This window comes from Aythya marila, assembly GCF_965140915.1.
Source record: "Aythya marila genome assembly, chromosome: 1".
NCBI lineage: Eukaryota > Metazoa > Chordata > Aves > Anseriformes > Anatidae > Aythya > Aythya marila.
Genome location: NC_139042.1, coordinates 105345317 through 105363391, shown reverse-complemented (window position 1 = coordinate 105363391; position 18075 = coordinate 105345317).

The following is an 18075-nucleotide window of genomic DNA, read 5'->3' as shown; positions in this document are numbered from 1 at the left end:
ATAGGACCAAAATATTTGCTTTGAATCAAAAGCAAAGGTTTGATTGATCTAGAAGATGTTAAGGAAGAGAACTGGAAAAGAAAAAAAAAAAAAAAAAAAAATGTATTTCTCTTCAAAATGTTAAAAGTCAGGAGACAAAAGTTAGCACATCATTGGTACTCTACTGTCACTTACCAACTTGTTCCAGTGAACAAGAGAGCAAGCAGCCCAGTTGCAGACGTGCTGGTTTCAGCTTGATGGACAGCTGGACTCTACCACAACTGCTCTCTCATGATGGAGCAGGGCTCAAAGGCCAAGATAGGACAGGGAGATTGCTCACCAATTACCATCACAGGCAAGACAGGCTCAACTTATGGAGATTAATATAATTTGTTGCTTACTGGTAACAGACTAGAGCAGTGAGAAAATAAAGCAAATTAAAAACACCTCCTCCCCTCGGCCCCCTACACCCTCTTCTAACTCCTCCCCCCCAAGCAGCACAGGGGAACATACAATGGCGCCTGTGGTCAGTCCCTGTCACTTCATCTCTGCTGCTCCTTCACCATCACTCTGCCCCTTCTCCACACGGGGACCCTCCCACGGGATGCCGTCCTTCCTGAACTGAGCCTGTGGGGGCTGCCCACAGGCAGCAGCTCTTCAAGAACTGCTCCCACATGGCTCCATACCACGGGGTCCATCCCTCAGGAACAAACTGCTCCAGCACGGGTCCCCCACAGGCAGCAGTTCCCCTCAGACTCCCTGCTCCTGCGGGGGTTCTCCATGGGCCGCAGCCTCCTCCAGGCCACATCCACCTGCTCCACTGGGAGCTCCTCCACGGGCTGCAGCGTGGAGATCTGCTCCATGTGGGACCCATGGGCTGCAGGGGGACAGCCTGCTCTACCAGTGGCCTCTCCACAGCTCCACAGGCTTCAGGGGAACTGCTGCTGCCTGCCTGGAGCACCTCCTACTCTCATTCTGCACTAATGTTGGGGTCTGCAGGGCTGGTTCTCACTCCTTTATCACCCAGCTGCTGTTGGGCAGCAGTTAATTTTCCCCTTCCTTAAATCTGCTCTCCCAGAGGCTAGCCAGCCATGCTTCCTGGCTCTGGCCAGTGGCAGGTCCCTTTTGGAGCCAGCCCTGATCTGATATGGGGGCTCTGCTCACAGAGACCACCCCTGCAGCCCCCTGCTTCCAAAACCTTGCCACATAAACCCAGCACAGCAGAACAACACTGACAGCACTTCCCTTACACCCTTATTCCCTTGAACAGTCAGATAGATTGGATTCTGACTCAAACTAATTTGTTCCCTGGTAATGAGCTGTGATACCATCACCTAAATATAGAAATAAGTATTCAGTGAAGATTTTAATAAATGCAGGAACGGAAGAGAATGTCTCTTACCTAGCTGTAGTCCTTTTGAAAAACTAGAGATCTATAATGGAAGTTGTTTCTTCTAATGCAAGATAATATTAATAGCTTTCAATCAAATTAACTGCCTCATGCTGAATATCCCCTAACTCAGATCCTGTGCTCTATTTTTTTTCCTTCAGTAGGACATCTGGTGTGTCTAAGGATTCTGTTCCTTAAATAAGGCTAAGAAATCCTATTTAGGTTGTCACAGCTAAAAATTAGTAATTTCTCAGACATTTTTCATGAGGACTTCAGTTATTTTGATAATGTCTACAAATAAAAATCTACAAGTGATGTCATGTTGGAAGATCATAACAGATTCTGCCAGTCATTTCCAAAATGTATAGAAATTGTTCCCTGTGTTCTAAAAATAAATAAATATTCACTGCTTTTCTGTTCTCGTGAGCTTCTTTATGAAACATTTCTAAGCACTGAAGTATCATTTGGAGACAGTCAGAAGACTGACTGTGTAGGCAGTAAAAGTCTAAAAGTGTTCTATATGAGAAGAAATGTTAACAGTGTTAGCCTGTTGATGCTGAAGTATGACAAAAGTAAATATACATAAATCATAGTTCATAGCTCATCTTTTTTCATCAGCTATGTCCAAAACCAGAAGTTCATTCAAACCCGCATATTATCATATCAAAGGCCAGTATTTGAAGTATATGGGATTTACAATGTTATGAACATGGCAGAACTTCTAATAGGTATTTGCATGTTGTTCTGAGTAAGAAGGAACACAAGCATATAATTAACTGCTTGGAAACGCTCTGTGAACTTGTCTAAATTTTTTAAAAGGCATGTCATTCTCTTTCTTGCAGTTCTATAACTTACTATCCAAATAAAACATCTCTAAAACAAATAAAACATCTCTAGTAAAACTTCATGCATCCAAGGAAATTTGTCCCATAATACCTTCTAACATTTTTATATTCAGACTTCCTCATTTTCATTTTGATGTTGGTTACTAACTTAACAAGAACCATAAATCAAGTACTTTGTTATATGCTTTTAGAAGTTTTAAGTCAGGATCAGTGTCTCGTTATGATTGTGAAAAGATGGACACCTATAGCAACTGTTCTCCAAAATTTCACTGATTTATGATATGCTTAAGAGAAAGCAAGGAAAACAAAGGAATGCAATTGTAATATCAATATTAACCATACAGTTGCCTCTGCCAGTTAGCCCCAATTCAATCAACTTGTTTTTTCCCTTGTTATTCACCAGTTCCTATTCCCTCTAATCCCCAAATATCTTAGCACATTTACTTCTGGACCCCCATTTTACGGAATAAAAATGAACAAAAATACTCCCACCTGGATAGTCTTTTTGTATAGATCTAAAAAACTAGGTAATTCCTAATTCCCTAATGCAGCTGGGAAAAACATACGCACTCAGAGGGTGGTGAGGCACTGGAACAGGTTGCCCAGAGATGTTGTGGATCCACCATCTCCACCATCTCTGGAGGTGTTCAAGACCGGCTTGGATGAGGCCCTGATCAACCTGATCTAATGGATGGTGTTCTGGTGACTATGGAAGGGAGGTTGGAATTTTTGAGATCCCTTCCAACCCAGATCATTCTATGATTCTATAATTCAGCAAAACTTGATTTTATCTGTGAATAATGGCTTCTTTAATCAAAATGAAAAGGTAGTAACAAAAAACGTATGGCTTTATATCACTTTGACTTAAGAATCTAAAATCCAGAATGTAAGAGTTTGAGAAACAATGGCATTCACTTTTGCATAAAACCGTCAGATATTTAATTTTATATTTTTATAATCTTCATAACAGTTACAGCCTTACTTTTGTAAGTCAAATTATGACATAAATGAGCAGTTTTTGAGAGAAGAAAATTCCTCAGCTAGACTTGTTCCCTAATTTTTATCTCACAATAAGTCTTTTCCTGGTTGAAGAGACTTTCTGTTAGAACAAAAGCAGGCTTTTCAGTCTTCAAGGCATTCACACTGTCACCTAGACTGTGGCAACTGCATTCTGTTCCTACATTCCCTATGTATCAAAAGACCTTGGTGTGTAATATTCTACCAGTTTGTATTTCCATATATATAGGCCCTGATTCTGCAATCAAATCCATTTGGACAAAAGCCCTTTGTCTGTGGAGAATACTCATGATTTCAAAGTATGGCCATCTGTTCTCAGATTTTAAAACTAAGGCTGTATGGCAATAATTGTTTTTTTCTCATAATAGCAATTCTATACAATACTTATAGCTTATTGTACATCGCTACTGTAGATAGTGTGGCTGAGCTACATTTTTATTTTGTACAAAATAAGTATGGGATAAGAGATGTGACACAATCAGTGTAAAAACAAATGTTGTTGATTGTGGAAGAGTGCAAATACTCCACACCAAGTAACCACTGATCATGTGTGGTTCTTTTCTAGTTACCTATCCAACAGAACCAGGCGTATATGTCAAAAGGTTTAAAGTATTTCTAGTTCAGACAATTATCATTATTCTTTGCTACCTTCCATATACATATGCATATGCCTGGGTATTGGAGTTGTGTTTTGTTTGTTTGTTTGTTTTTGTTGTTTTTGTTTGTTTGCTTGTTTTGTTTTCCTTTTTCTTTTCTTTTTTGGACAGCTGCATGATGAATTAACAAACATCTAGTGTACGGACATCATGCAGTTCTAGTGTTGCATAATCTCCTTCTCCCAGGTGGTATTAATAATCATTAGTCTGTTGCATTAAGTAACAAAAGAAAATCCATAAAGGATTAATCAGAGAAATTAAGTTTAGGGTTGATTTCTGAGTAATTCATAATCTATACTGAAAATGCTTCATCAAAGATAATTGGCTTTTTTTTTTTTTTTTTTTTTTTTTCTTTTTTAAATGAAGTGAAAAACTGAATGACTGTGGACAATAAGAATATTCGGTAGCTTCATCCCCAAATGGTTCTTTCCTGGTCAAGATCAAGGCCTTCATCAGTCAAGCTCTCTGAAGCTCCAGTTTCCATCTGTCTGCATAATGTGCATAACACTAAAAGGAAAGAGGAAACTTGCACATGTAATTGTATTTCTCATTACCCTCCCAAGAGATTTTTAGCTTTATTTTGTAGCAGCTTTAAACACGCAAGAGATGCAAAAGGAACATAACTTACTGCTCAAAGAAAAAAAAAATGTCCAATTTTGCATCTGTAAGCACGTTCTTTTTCATAACCAACCAGAATAAGGATGTAGCTCATTGTTTGTAGAGACCACTACAATAGTCAGAGATTCAAACTTACTGTAAGCAAAAGAATGAATTTTCTTCCCCATCACTTTCAATTGATTGAACAGAAAAGTCTCTTGGTTCAACACACATAGAGAGAAATCATTTTAAAGCATAGTGGGAGTGTTTTCACAAATAATGTAAGCCATGGAGGCAAAGGTGGGAAGAATTATTTTTTTTAAGTGCTGTCATTCAGCAGAAAAGATCTTAGCAAATTATTACTAATATATAATATTTCATATTTTTTTTCAGATTTCAAAAATATGTTGGAAACATAGACATTGATTCACATGAGTATATCAGTAGATTCAATTTTTATCATGTGATTTAGTCCATTCTAATCAACAAAGCACTTTAGCATACGGCTGATTTCAGGGTGATGCTCAGCTAAAATCAACAGAACATAGCTTATGCGTAAGAATATTAGTGAAGCAGGATGGACTTAAGAATGTATTTAAATGGCCTTACTGAATTTGGGTATAGACAATTCAATCTGCATAGGCAGGCCTCAGTAAGCATGAAATCTCACTGATATCAATGAGGTTTTCTGTGAGTAGACTGCAAAATTAGGGCTCCTTCTAAAGTGGACAAAAATACGCAGTTTTAAGCAGCTTTTAAATAACAGAGAAAAACAAAACAAAACAAAACAAAAAACAGAGCACAACAGATATAAAAAACTATGCTTTAAGCAGTTATATATATATTTAAATATTGCTTATAAATGCAAGTAGTGTTACATCTGCTGGCAGAAATGTGGCTATTAAAGCCATCCACCAATAGAACTTAAGGAAAGTTAGGTGATGAACTGCGAGCAGCTGCATCTTTACTGCACAGTCAGGATTTTATAATAAGCCTGTAGGTAATGTTTCTCTGCATAATTTTCTCTCTCAGCTACAAAAGAAGTTCTTTCTTGGGAAAACCTGAAGAATATGTACTAAAGACTAGATCTCATGGGGAATTAAAAGAGATTTAGGCATCTAAATTATCAATTAGATGCCTAATATAGATCTTCAAAAACACACCTTGCCTTAACAGCACTGCAAAGCCATGCAACCTAAAATTTCCAATGGAAGAATGCCTTAATATGAGACTCTGGCCTGCCACTTTAACCACTTGGCCTGACAGTCAGGATATGTGCTCACACTTAAACATAAAGCCTGTAAACATAAACTCTGACAGACATCAGAGCAACTTCAGCAAAAGGTAACAAGCGTGCAAAACCTCAGCCTAGGCTGGCCACCCCACAGGGTGCTAATTAGGGCACTCTCCTGAGAGGTTTGGGTTTGAATCCTCTCAGAAAAAAGATGCTGAACAGCATCCTGAGTGTCCTTAGCAGCCAGTGAAGGCGCAAAAAGAGCACCTATACCAGTGTTTCACCATATACTCCTAATCCCTCTCTGCTTTTACAGAGAAGAGACTTTCACCCAATTTCTGGGTGTGTTTCAAGGTTATGAAGGAATAAAGAAGGCTGAGTATTAATTCTGGCCTATCCAAGAGCAGCATTTCCAATTAACTTCTCTAGATGACTCACTGACTCTCTGGCCCGGATTTTTACAGCACCCAAAGCTCTTCATGAGCAATATGCAGAGTCTCTACACTGGTGTGGTATTCTGCAAGACTCTTTCAAATTTAGCTCTGATAATGCTCTAATTTTCTTTGTGTAGTTGATTTTTTTCATAAAATATTTTAAATTGTTCCTTTGACAATATTTCAGGCAAGCTAAATACATCCAGAGAGTCATCAAAGTATTACAGACTTTCAGCCTGTTTAAATATTTTAAAATGTACTATCCAAAATAAATGTGCAGGACCATGTTAACAACAAAATTAGTATGTATAGAGAGAAGCTTTTATTTTATAAGTGGCATTTCTATGAAAGTGATAAGTGTCAAAGAAAAGGTAGAAGGTAGATAAATTGAGTAAGTGAAACTCTTTGTGCAGCTCCAAGAGAGACACAAATGTTCTATCTCCATGCTGTGCAGTAGGTGTTGCTCCACAGTAAACCCTGCAGTCCTCATTTCTGGATGATGATCTGATGGCCAGATCCAGGCTGCATGTCAGGAAGAAACCTCAGTGCAATTGCCCTCTTCCTGTCCAGATATGTTTCAGAAGGAAAAAAATTGTTTGTTCCAATACCTAACATTGCTTGTTAATAATGTAGCCAGGATAAAGGCACAGATCACACCTGTTCTTTCTTCCTAGACCTACAGATCCACTAAGTATCTTTTCATCATTCAATTACCAATTTTACCTAGATTTTTACATCTATTTACAAACATATCTGTATGGTCTCACCGAAATGGAGACTAGTTAGAGAAAGCCATTTTCTCTTGTAGCTATGGTCTAAACTCTTGATATGCAAGTAGCACCCAAAGTAATCCATTAGTCATCAGAGTATGCCTGAAACCCAGCTAAGGGTATGAGGGGAATAGGTTATTAAATTGTTGCAGGTTTCTGCAATATTACAATTACTGTATATGCTGCTAACAATGTTTGCTTGTCTATTAATCCTAAATATGATAGTATTGTTTTTAAAATACTCACAAATGAACTGTTAAGTGTGTTTAAATTGTGACTTTCTGAGGTGGGAAAGGATGCTGCCTTTGATTTTGGACTTAAAGTCTTTGTCTGATAAAGGAAATACATAAGAACCAAGGAGGTAGGTAGAAAAATTCATTACCAAGTTAATTGCTAGTTAGTCACATAAACCTGACAGCATTTCAGCTCCTCTTTCTGAATGTGACACTGAACAGAAAGTCTTTTACTCCTTTTATCAGTGTGTTGGACAGGCAATGCATCCCACCATGCTGCAGTGGAAGGGCTGGTTCTGCCCACCCCCTTGCACACTCCTGACCGGGACTATTCAGCCGACCAGCAGAGGTTCATGCCACATGTGGGACACTCTATGGGTGTTGTGCCACAGCTGCCAGCAGGCAAGATGTGCCTGACTCTCGAGTTAAAGGAGGGTACTTGATCTGAGAATCAGTAACAGGTTTTGCAGGGGGTATGTTTTTTCAGCAGATATTCAGGTTTGAGTTTAATACAAGAAATAGCTCACTTAAATGTTTGTTTTCTAAGAGTTGTTTGTTGTTATGAATAACACCAATCCCATCTGCATCCTCCTACTTCACTGCATTTTACCCTTCTGTAAACTCAGTTAAATATCATGTTTCTGATGCAGCAGGTGCACCAGTTGCCACCAGCTTCATATTTCCGTGCCTTCCTCCAGCAGATAGCAGCACTAGGACTCTGCAGTCCTAGCAGCCACTATAAAGAAACATATGGCATATGCTAAACCACGGATATGGTTGGAGTCTTACATAGCCATTCCCTGCACTGAATAGCACTTAGATTAATCAAGCTGCATAAAGGAAAATTCCAGTATCTTATAAGTCAACAAAAGTTAAATCAGATACAAAACACCAGAAGAAACACATTGCATATTTTTAGACTTTCAGGATAGCTGCACCTTTTAGTTTTTCACTTTTGTGTCATTCTTTATCTCTGCACTCAAACTAAAGAAGTGTATTTTGTTGACAAAATGGTTTCAAAGTCTGCACTAATAACCTAAGCTCTTCTCTCCTTCCCTTCCAGGTGGTTGCTTTGGTTTCATGTGGTGCAGCGTGCTGCTGTTGTATTTGTCTAACAGGGCAGCTTCAAATGCCTAATGCTTTCAGTTATGTTAGTCAATTCTTTGTTTCACCATACACACAGATACATTGCCAAGGAAATGGAAATTTAAACAAGTCACAGAATTTCTGAAATATAGATGACATAAAAGCCACTTGCTAAAGTAAATAATAACCTGGCTACTTAATGTCTTTCAGTAATGAGAAATTTCAAAGTTATTCCTAGTGACAATTGATCATAGCACTATATAGTCTTCATGATAAACACTAGATAAAATGGAAAAGAGTGTTGTGTCCATTAGTAGAGAAAATGCCTTTGAAAGCATTAGAAAGCATAGTAGAAGATATCCTAAATAAATTGACTGAGCATTGTAATGTGAAGAAGCCAAGTCAGAGTCTAAAATTAGGTCATTTATGATACTTGGGACTTCTGAAAACATTTAGCTTTAAAAACAAACCATCCAATCTATTCCCTCCATTTCTTGCAAACAGATTTGTCATGCCTGGATATGTCAACATGAAAGAAAAATGGTGTAGAAGGCAACCAGAAACAAAAGAAAAACTTCACACTCCACAGTGTTCCCTCTGCTGAAGACAAAAGCAAGGTGTCATGAATAAAGAAAGGAATCAACGGCTGAAATATTTTCAGCTTATACTTTTCATCCAGCATACACTTTTCATCTGAAAACTCTGTGGGGTCTAATACTGTTGTTAACAATGGTCTTCTAAATACAATTTTCAGACTCACACTGTTCTTTTCTAAAGTGCAGCAACAAAGGAAGTTGAGCAGGAAAAAAAAAAAAAAAAAAAAAAAAAAAAAGGAAGCAAAATAGAATTACTTAAAAGTTCCACTAATTCCTATCTCCAAAGGGGAAAAAAAAAAAAAAAAAGAGGACAGAGATGTAATGCCTGTTTGACCCTACACAAAACTACGTTCTCCCCTACTGAATAAGGCCATTTGTGACTGGGTCATCTGGCATCTAAGCCCACTGGGCTTGCAGGATATCAGAGCACCAAAACAGGCAGGAATAGCTTTGATCATGGGAATAGGTTAAGTGTATAAGTGATGAGTGTACACAAATTGTTCATGTCCATGCCTCTAGTCCTTGTCACATAAAATGCATCACATGTGGATAACATTTTATTCAGTGTTTAAATTACTTTAAGGATATGATTAGACACGCAAGTAGGAAAACAAAGGGGGGAGGGGCAGAGATACTTAAAAAAACAGTAATCTATAGCTTAATCCCACCTTGGCCATTTTGTGTAAATCAATGAAAATTGTACTTACAGTTGCAGGGGGGAGGGAGATGACAAAAACACAGAAAATGCATCAGAAAATGCTCTCCAGTTAGGGGTAACTGGAAACCATCCCTGAGTAGAAAACAAACCTCATGTAAGCAGTAGCACTGCCAGCCAGCTGTATCTGTCACCCTGTCCATGTCCACCATGGCACTGCGCTTCTCTGGCTCTGGAAAAGATCCTAGTTTCTGCTTCTCCTACTACCTCTAGATCCTGCATTCTCATTACAGTGCTGTTAACAGAGACAGGGACTAATGAAAGGTTTCATGGGGGATTAAATGTACAACTGACATTTATTAATGTTATCATATTTCCTGTGGCAGTCACCAGTCAGGGCCTGGTGCCCAGTCTCCTGTAACTTAAATAGGCATAAAGGAAAAGTTGGCCAGGGAACTTCTGTTGAAAATTTTGATTTGATTAAGACTATTTAATACTTAGGTGTTATTTTGAGGCAGGAGACTTACATCAGAAAGTCTAGTACTGTCTCAAGCAAAGTTAAAAACAGACAGTTCACACTGCAAAATTGAAATCTTTTCCTCATGTGACATGAATGTCACACCACAATATAGCAGAGCAAGAAAAGACACATTTAAAAGTCTTTTGTGAAAAGACAAATTCCTTTCATGAAATAGATTGCATGAAGAGCAAATCTGAAGACGTGCTGTGATTTTTTTTATCTGTAGTACTCTAATGCAGAATCTTAAACACCTTCATTCAGTAAATCATATATAAATTGAAACTCTTTCAGTGTTTTCCTGTATTTTCTTTACATTCACTGCATATATTTGTGTTTTGTTCTTCAGAATCTATAATCTCTCTCCCATTGAGATTATAGGAAAATGAAGGTCCAATCTTATGCTTCATTGTACTCACGTTGTTATGTGTAAAAATGTCTGTGCCAGAAGTAATCTATCATTGCTATGATATCACCAAGAGAGACATACTAGAATAGGAATGTCCTTCATCTAGAGCTGGCCTGAGGCTGCAAAGTTTGTATCACAATTTTTAATTGAAGCTTGATTTCCCTAAATGTTATGCTAAATGTCAGTTGCCAATACTAACATCATGATATGGAGATGAGATGCAACAGGGTCGACCATAGACCTCTGGAAGTGTGTCATGTTGTGTTCCGTGTATGTTGTGTGAATTATGATAAGCTTCCTTTTTACTGAACTGTGGTACATGCATCCCTATATAGCACACCAGATAGGGTGGTTAATTAATGCTTTTGGAGCAAAAGAAGCCCGGCTGCTCTTACAAGCCTCAGCATGCTTTGTGAACATTCAGCAAGGGCATTCATTCATGCCTGCATGTTTAGCCCATGATGAAGACCATCCTATTGTCTTCATCTCCATTATAGCTATTGTACTTGCCCTTCTGACTACAGACCTTACATAAACTCTTCCATCTGTAAACCACAAAAACAGGATCTAGGTTTCTGAGCTCTGATTCACTGAAGCAATTTTTACTCTTGCAGATCTTCCTACTGAAACCATAAGACTGTTCTCATGACTGAAGATCACACTTAAAGATTGAGGCAACTGGATTCTTTTAATACCTGAGCTTTTAGAAGGCACTCGCGAGTACACTGATCACTGCTGAAAGAATGTTTGCAAAGGAACTGTTCTGTGTAGCAGGGAGTAACAAAACCACTGAAGAAATACACATACAGAACAGAAGACAAAAGTAAGTGTCCAAGGCACAATTCGAACTACACAAAGGCAGATGACAGTGCCTTGAACTTGTGTCCTTGCTAATCAAGTGCATTTTCAGTGATATAATTGGCTAACTATGAATCAGAAAACAGTAGATGTTATCTGCCAAAATTTGTTGTTTTAATGGAAAAAAAATGTAAAGAGATTTCAAATGGTGGCATGCTGCACATTCTTCTTTTGTAAAATATTGCTTTGCAAACATCTTGTAAAAGAAAACAACACACTTCAGCTCTGAATCGGAACACTGGGAGATACGCCAGGCTAGCCCATACTAATTTGATTACCTACATCACTTCCAGTACATGTCTTAGCAGTGTAGATACTGCTAAAAAGCATGTGAAGAATGAAACAAGATTAGAACATAAGATATTGAAGAGAAAACTGGTCTGTTCCATAAATATACCTACAAAACTACAGAGAAAGACATGTTCAAAAGACATGACTAGAATTGCTACCTGTGTCATTAAACTGACAGCTCTCCTCTTTAATTCAATGTCCCTCTTCAACCACCTCCAGTGCATCACCTACTTTATCTCTCCCTACTCCTTGGTGGACTCTGAAACCCAGGGCTTTTTCCACCATCCATCACCTAACCAGAGTCTCTGGAAGTCTTTCAGTGTTTTCTCCAGTCTGTCTTCCTCCTCCCATCTCTCTGCCCTCTCATGGACAACAGCCCCAGGTTCCTTTATTCTGTCCTGTCCCACACTGGTTACTTGTGGGAAACTCAAAGCTCTGTACTTCTTCACAAACTTCTTCACAAAATGTGTAGCTGGTCCACCCTGGTAGTAGCTGAGGCATTGATGACAAAACGTCACCTTCACTATCAAATGAGTGAGAGCACTCACACTGTTGAAGGAATAGGTGGCTGAATTTCATTTTTTTTTAGTGAAGAGCAGTCCTTTTATCTGTGTCCTCATTTCTTAAGAAATAGCTTATCTATTTTGCTATAATCTATGCCATACATTGTCATTGGGATTGTACTATAAACTCACAGCACAAGTTACTACCACCTTTACTACAGGATAAACTGCTTTAGGTGGCAAAGCAGCTGTCACTCTGGTCCATGATCTTGGAGGTCTTTTCCAGCCTTAATGATTCTATGAACAACTGTGAATAGCTGCGAGGCCCCAGATGCAGTTAAAGGTAGCTGTAATTATTGCTCACCTCCAAAAGACCGTGGCAGTTCCTTCAGAGAAACTCCAGTGAAGGACTGTGAGGAGGCTCTGTAGTGGGACAGATGCTGTCCTTCCCCATTACTCTTTGGTGACTTTGGTACCTCTCAGGGGTGAGCAAGGCTGCTGCAAATCTGCTGAGGGGGACGGACCATCTCCGTAGACAGCTCCTTCTCAGTTATTTGAGAGGTTGCCAAATTTTCCCTAAGGAATTCAAGAAAAGGAAGTTGAAATGAAGTGCTGTAAATGTATAATGGCATACAGTTTTATCAGGTAAAGACAGAGCATTTTATATTGCCAAGAGGCTTTCTCCCTCCCAGATTTCAAAGACCTCCTGTGAACAAAAGCAGTAGCAAGCTACTAAAAGAAAGGTTATATGCATTTAAAGTATAAGCTTAGGGAACTTCACTATAGGAACCATTCCTGGCTCCCAGTAAGTTTCTAAATATATTAGTCTTTGTATGTGAGTTTTACATATGGTTTTGTTAAAAGAAAGGTCATACTGTGAGTAGTTTGTTGGATTTTTACATTTCTGCTATGGATTCCAGAAATGTAAAAATGTAAATTCTTTAATTCTTTTTTCAAAATACTACCAACTATCACAGCTTCTTTTTTTTTTTTTTTTTTGCCCGAAGGATCAGCATCCATGGCTGTTCCCAGCTGATAGCTACAGATCAGTGCCATTTGAACATCATTTGATCTACTGAGATGGTACTAAGTGAACACGGTTGATGGTTTTGTGGAGTTCTAGTTGTCTGCTCTGGTTGAAAGCTAGTTGTCTGCTTCACTGGAGATATAAGCTGAAACAGCTGATCAAGAATGAGATCTTACTTGAATAGTTAAACACTGTCTTCATCTAAGCATTAACTAATTTGCATGGCAAAATTCCAATTTGCCATCTATCACTTAAATGACAGCTTGTGAAACAGTAGTTCAGCATTCTTCACTTGCAGTGTTAGATTTCTATTCAAAGCAGGAGAGGAAACATATGTGGAGTGTGTGTGTTGGGGGCAGGCATTGTAAAACACACACGGAATGCATGCTTAACACCAAAAGCATTAAATATAAAATATCAAATATAAACAAGGAAATTACTCTGTTTCATTTTAAAAAGTCACCAAAAAAACAGCTGTTTGAATTGTACAGAAACAATAAGCAATGTTAAAATTTTCCCTTAATCCACAGGACCAGGGGCATTTAGAAAATCTAAATTCATTTCCTTAAACATAATGGCAGCATCCCACTAAGTTTTTTTTTAGATACTAAAAAGAAAACTATAGAAACTGTATTTTTGTGCCACCAAAAATACAGATTCACCCATTTTAGTGGAATGCAAAAAGAATCATGCTTGGTTTGGGGTAGCTTAAGCACCCTGTTGCAAAGAAATCATCTCTGGGTATAAACCAGGTTTAGAGCTAATACAAAAATAGGTGGCTATTTGTTCGCCTGTCAATGTTACTCAGGTGCATAGGACCCAGAAACTTGATGATATCTCCTATCTGAAAACATTATCTGTTTGGGGAGTATCTGTACCCATTACAAAGCCAGCGTGCTCCAAGTCTGTAAATTGACAGCTTAAAATAGGAGTAATTTCAGGAAGTCAGAGTGACTGTGACCAAGGCACTGTTGCATTCAGACTGCTAATGCAGAGCTGCTGGACAATCCTCCGAGGCCCGAATGTTAATGCAGCTTCCATGCTGCCAACAGAAACTTAGAAAAAAAAGACATATTTTAAGTCCAGGGAGGTTTAATTATATATTTCTATTATATATTTCTACTTTGTTCCATTTCAAGATTTAAACAATACAAGCAAAAATATGCAAGGTGGCAAAAAAGGAAATCCATGGCTGGTGCCACTCATGCACACAAGCACAGGCACAAAGTGTACACCTACTGAACTCACTTATCTGTCTGCCCTCGGGTCCTTCTTGGAAGGAGGCAGCTCTTTCCTTCTGGGGTAGAGACACGTTGGCATCACTCTCCCAAGTGTTTCTGCTCCCTCACACATCCCCATAGCTCCCATGATGTACAGCAGTTTCATGCTATGAAAATGCTCATGACACAGCACTGTTTTCACTGTATTTCAGACATACTAAACTGAAGAAGGAACCTGTAGAAAAAAAAATAAGTAAAATTTAGTTCTCTGGAGATACCACAGAAAGGCAAGCAGAGGCTAGAAGTGAATGTCACCTAGTAAGAAGTAGTCAGCATGCTCCACAAGTGACTGACACTGAGCAGTTTGTGTCAATTGCCCATAAGGACAGGGAATCACTGGTCCTGGATGTGCTTATCGGTGCAGAAGGGGTCAGACCAGATTCCTAATATAAACCTTTAGAATACTTTGTATACCGAGGTAGCAGATCCTCTTTTGTATGCAAGTCACAAGCATGTGCCTGCCAACAGCCTTTTCTTCACAGAGTTAAATGCAGACTTTCCCCCAAACAGATCCTATGCATTAAAGCAGGACCTCTTAGGTTACGCTTGTAGGTGATTCTCCAGTACTAGCAGGTACTAAGCATCCTGTAGAATGTGGAAGCAAACATACATTTTTGAGGTGGGGAAGAGGACAGGACAAAGAATTGTTAAAAACTGCAGCTGTGGTCACAGGCGTCCTTGCTCCCTAGACGTGTTCCCGGCCTGAGCACAGCGACCCAGCAGTTCCTGCTCCGGGATGCTGGGTTGGCCATGCTCCAGCCAAAGGGCTCCCTGGCCCTTGCTCCAGCCCAAGCCCCAGGGCTGAGCATGGCCTGCCACCTAGGGCTGCCAACAAACCTGTATGCAGTTGGCTTCTCCAGGCCCCGTGGTATGGAGCAGTCAAAGGGTGACTCCTTCCTCTTCCTTCTGGTCTTCAGGTTCTGCAGGGAACTAGGCCCAGGTGTTCACACTCTCAAATGTGCTTTTTTTTAAAACAGTACCAGGTATAAATAACAGAAGAAGGGTACAATCTATGCCTTTAATCAGGTATTTTTAAAAGGCAGTGGCATACATACATTGGTGAAACAGGGCTGGTTTTACTGTCATATAGGAGTACTCTAGGAACTCATTTCTGTGCTTACATATGCTACTGTGCCAACAATCTGCAAGTCAAGTTTTCTTTTAAAAAGGGGTATAAAATGGCCTTTTAGACATTTTCACAAAAAATTAAGAACACAATTTTACAAAGCTCGCCAGAAAAAAAGAAAAAAAAAAAAGAGAGAGAGAGAGAGAAAAAGAAACAAACAGAAAACAAACAGACCTGGAACTATGGGTACAAGTCACAAGCCAAGTCATATTTTGCAAAACAATGTAGGATGGTCAATGTTTTTACATTTCATGTGTGAAATCCCAAATTTGGCATTGTATTTTTTTCATGTGAATACCCTTCCTTGTTGACACAGGTAGCTCGTTATGAAGAACTGTACAAGTATCTTGTGCCAGAACGACTGCAGTAGGAAAATCCTGCTATGTGTTTGCGTGCTGGAATGTGTCTGCTTCCATAAGACGTATATTAAAAAAATTAAAAACATGTGTGAGAAAAATCAGTTTATAAAGTCTGTGGTCACATTTTGGTCTTTTTCATTTTCATGAGATACATTTGAAGAGGAAATTAAAAACCAAAAACACATACAAAGAGATGAGGCAAAAATGTGTTTAGATGTAAATATATGAACCTCAGCGAGAAGACAGAAAAAAAGTGCAATCTCTATGTTTGCCTCTGTGAATTTAACCATTACTTACGATTAAACAAGCAATCACAAAAACACACAAAAAGTGCTCTGTTGAGATGTTCTTAATGCATCGGGAAGGCGCTTGCATTCTGTAGGCTGTTTGCTTACAAAGAGAAACTGCTAGCTCTTGGGGCTTTTCCCAGAGGAGATGGGCATTTTGCCAGTGTTTCATTTTCAAGTGCCATTGTTCACCTAGGGCTTTAGCGAAAAAGCTTTTGCTTATTTATTACTAATCCTAGCCTAAGTAATGATCATTTTTAATCCTTTTACATTTTAAAACAAATTTATCAGACAATTACACCAAACACAATGTCCCCAAAAGCTCTGGCATTTATTTTTTCATTTAATAGGTAATTCTATAATTCACACATCCATGGAATTGCTTTATTGGTTCATGAAACCTGCTTCTATGAGCATGCCATTGACAAAATATAAATTTTACTCAGATTTTGAGGACTCTTTTCAACATGCTTTCATTAGTCTTGACAACACAGCAACAGAGGAACAATGTTTATTGCTTACTTTATCCATCTGCCTGTAAACCTTTGTAAAACACTGTATCCATATATTATATTTCTCAGACTTGACATGAATTAGAATGTTTTTGTTTTTGTTTTTTTTAACAGCTTTTTCACTAACCTAGAGAAATGTCATATTTTCACTTCATGATTTGGTATAAATTCACCTTATAGCCTTGACAAATATCAGTTTGAGAGACTCAGCATAATCCTTATTTTCAACACCAAACAGTGCAGTTTGGTGTAATTGTCTGTGCTTGTACATGAGCTGCCCAAAAACCAAACAAGCATGGATGCCAGATGTCATCATTCTGATGATTAATGTTCTACTGTTGGTAAGGGATTCTGTAAATATGAGATGGCTACTTTTGTAACTTTGCTAGCCTTGCACACAAGGCTCTCAGTCCGCAGTCTACACTATGAAATGATTTACCTGTCATTTAATTAGTTTAGTGCCATTACTAAACAGTTGTTTAAGCAATTTGCAATAGAATCACAGAATCACAGAATTTCTAGGTTGGAAAAGACCTCAAGATCATCGAGTCCAACCTCTGACCTAACGCTAGCAGTCCCCACTAAACCATATCCCTAAGCTCTACATCTAAACGTCTTTTGAAGACTTCCAGGGATGGTGACTCCACCACTTCCCTGGGCAGCCTGTTCCAATGCCTCACAACCCTTTCAGTAAAGAAGTTAATACATACATACATATGAAGAGTTGTTTGGGCTTTTCAGAAGTGTTAGAATGAAAGAATTGGTGTAAAAACTAGTATCAGCAACAAACCCATCTACTTGTCAGCTTCAGCTAGTGCAGCTCTCTAAACAAAACAGACAAAAATATCCTTCTACATATTTATATAAAACCCTTCTGTATATTTATATATAATGTTTTAGCAGATTATTTCAGTACTTCAAAGAAATGGAGATGTCCTTGTGAAATATCTACACTCCCAGTTAGCAGTGCCAGAGGAAAAGAACACTCCAGAGATTGTCAGTGCAATTTTGTGGTTCCAATCTATGCAGAAACCATAATTTCATGCAGAAAAGGGAAAAGGAGAAGATGGCATCTTCTGTACCAAGATTCATTTTGTTAATCACTGTACAAGGAAGGAGGTTTACCTTTCAGCATCCAAGTAATGAAAACCAGTTAAAAACAAAACAAAACAAACAAAATAACAACAACAACAAACACCAAAAATCACCACATTTCCAGAAATTACAGAAAGATACACAAAAACACAGAATCAGGATGGGGAAGTAGTGGGGGAAAATGGAAGATCTGGTCATGTGGGACAAAGAGAAACCCAAAGAGTTTCCTCGTGTCCAATCCTGGCTGCCCCCCAGGCTCCACCAGCCAGTACCTTCTTCACATACTCACTCTACAGATTTTCTTCAGCAGCATGTGAGT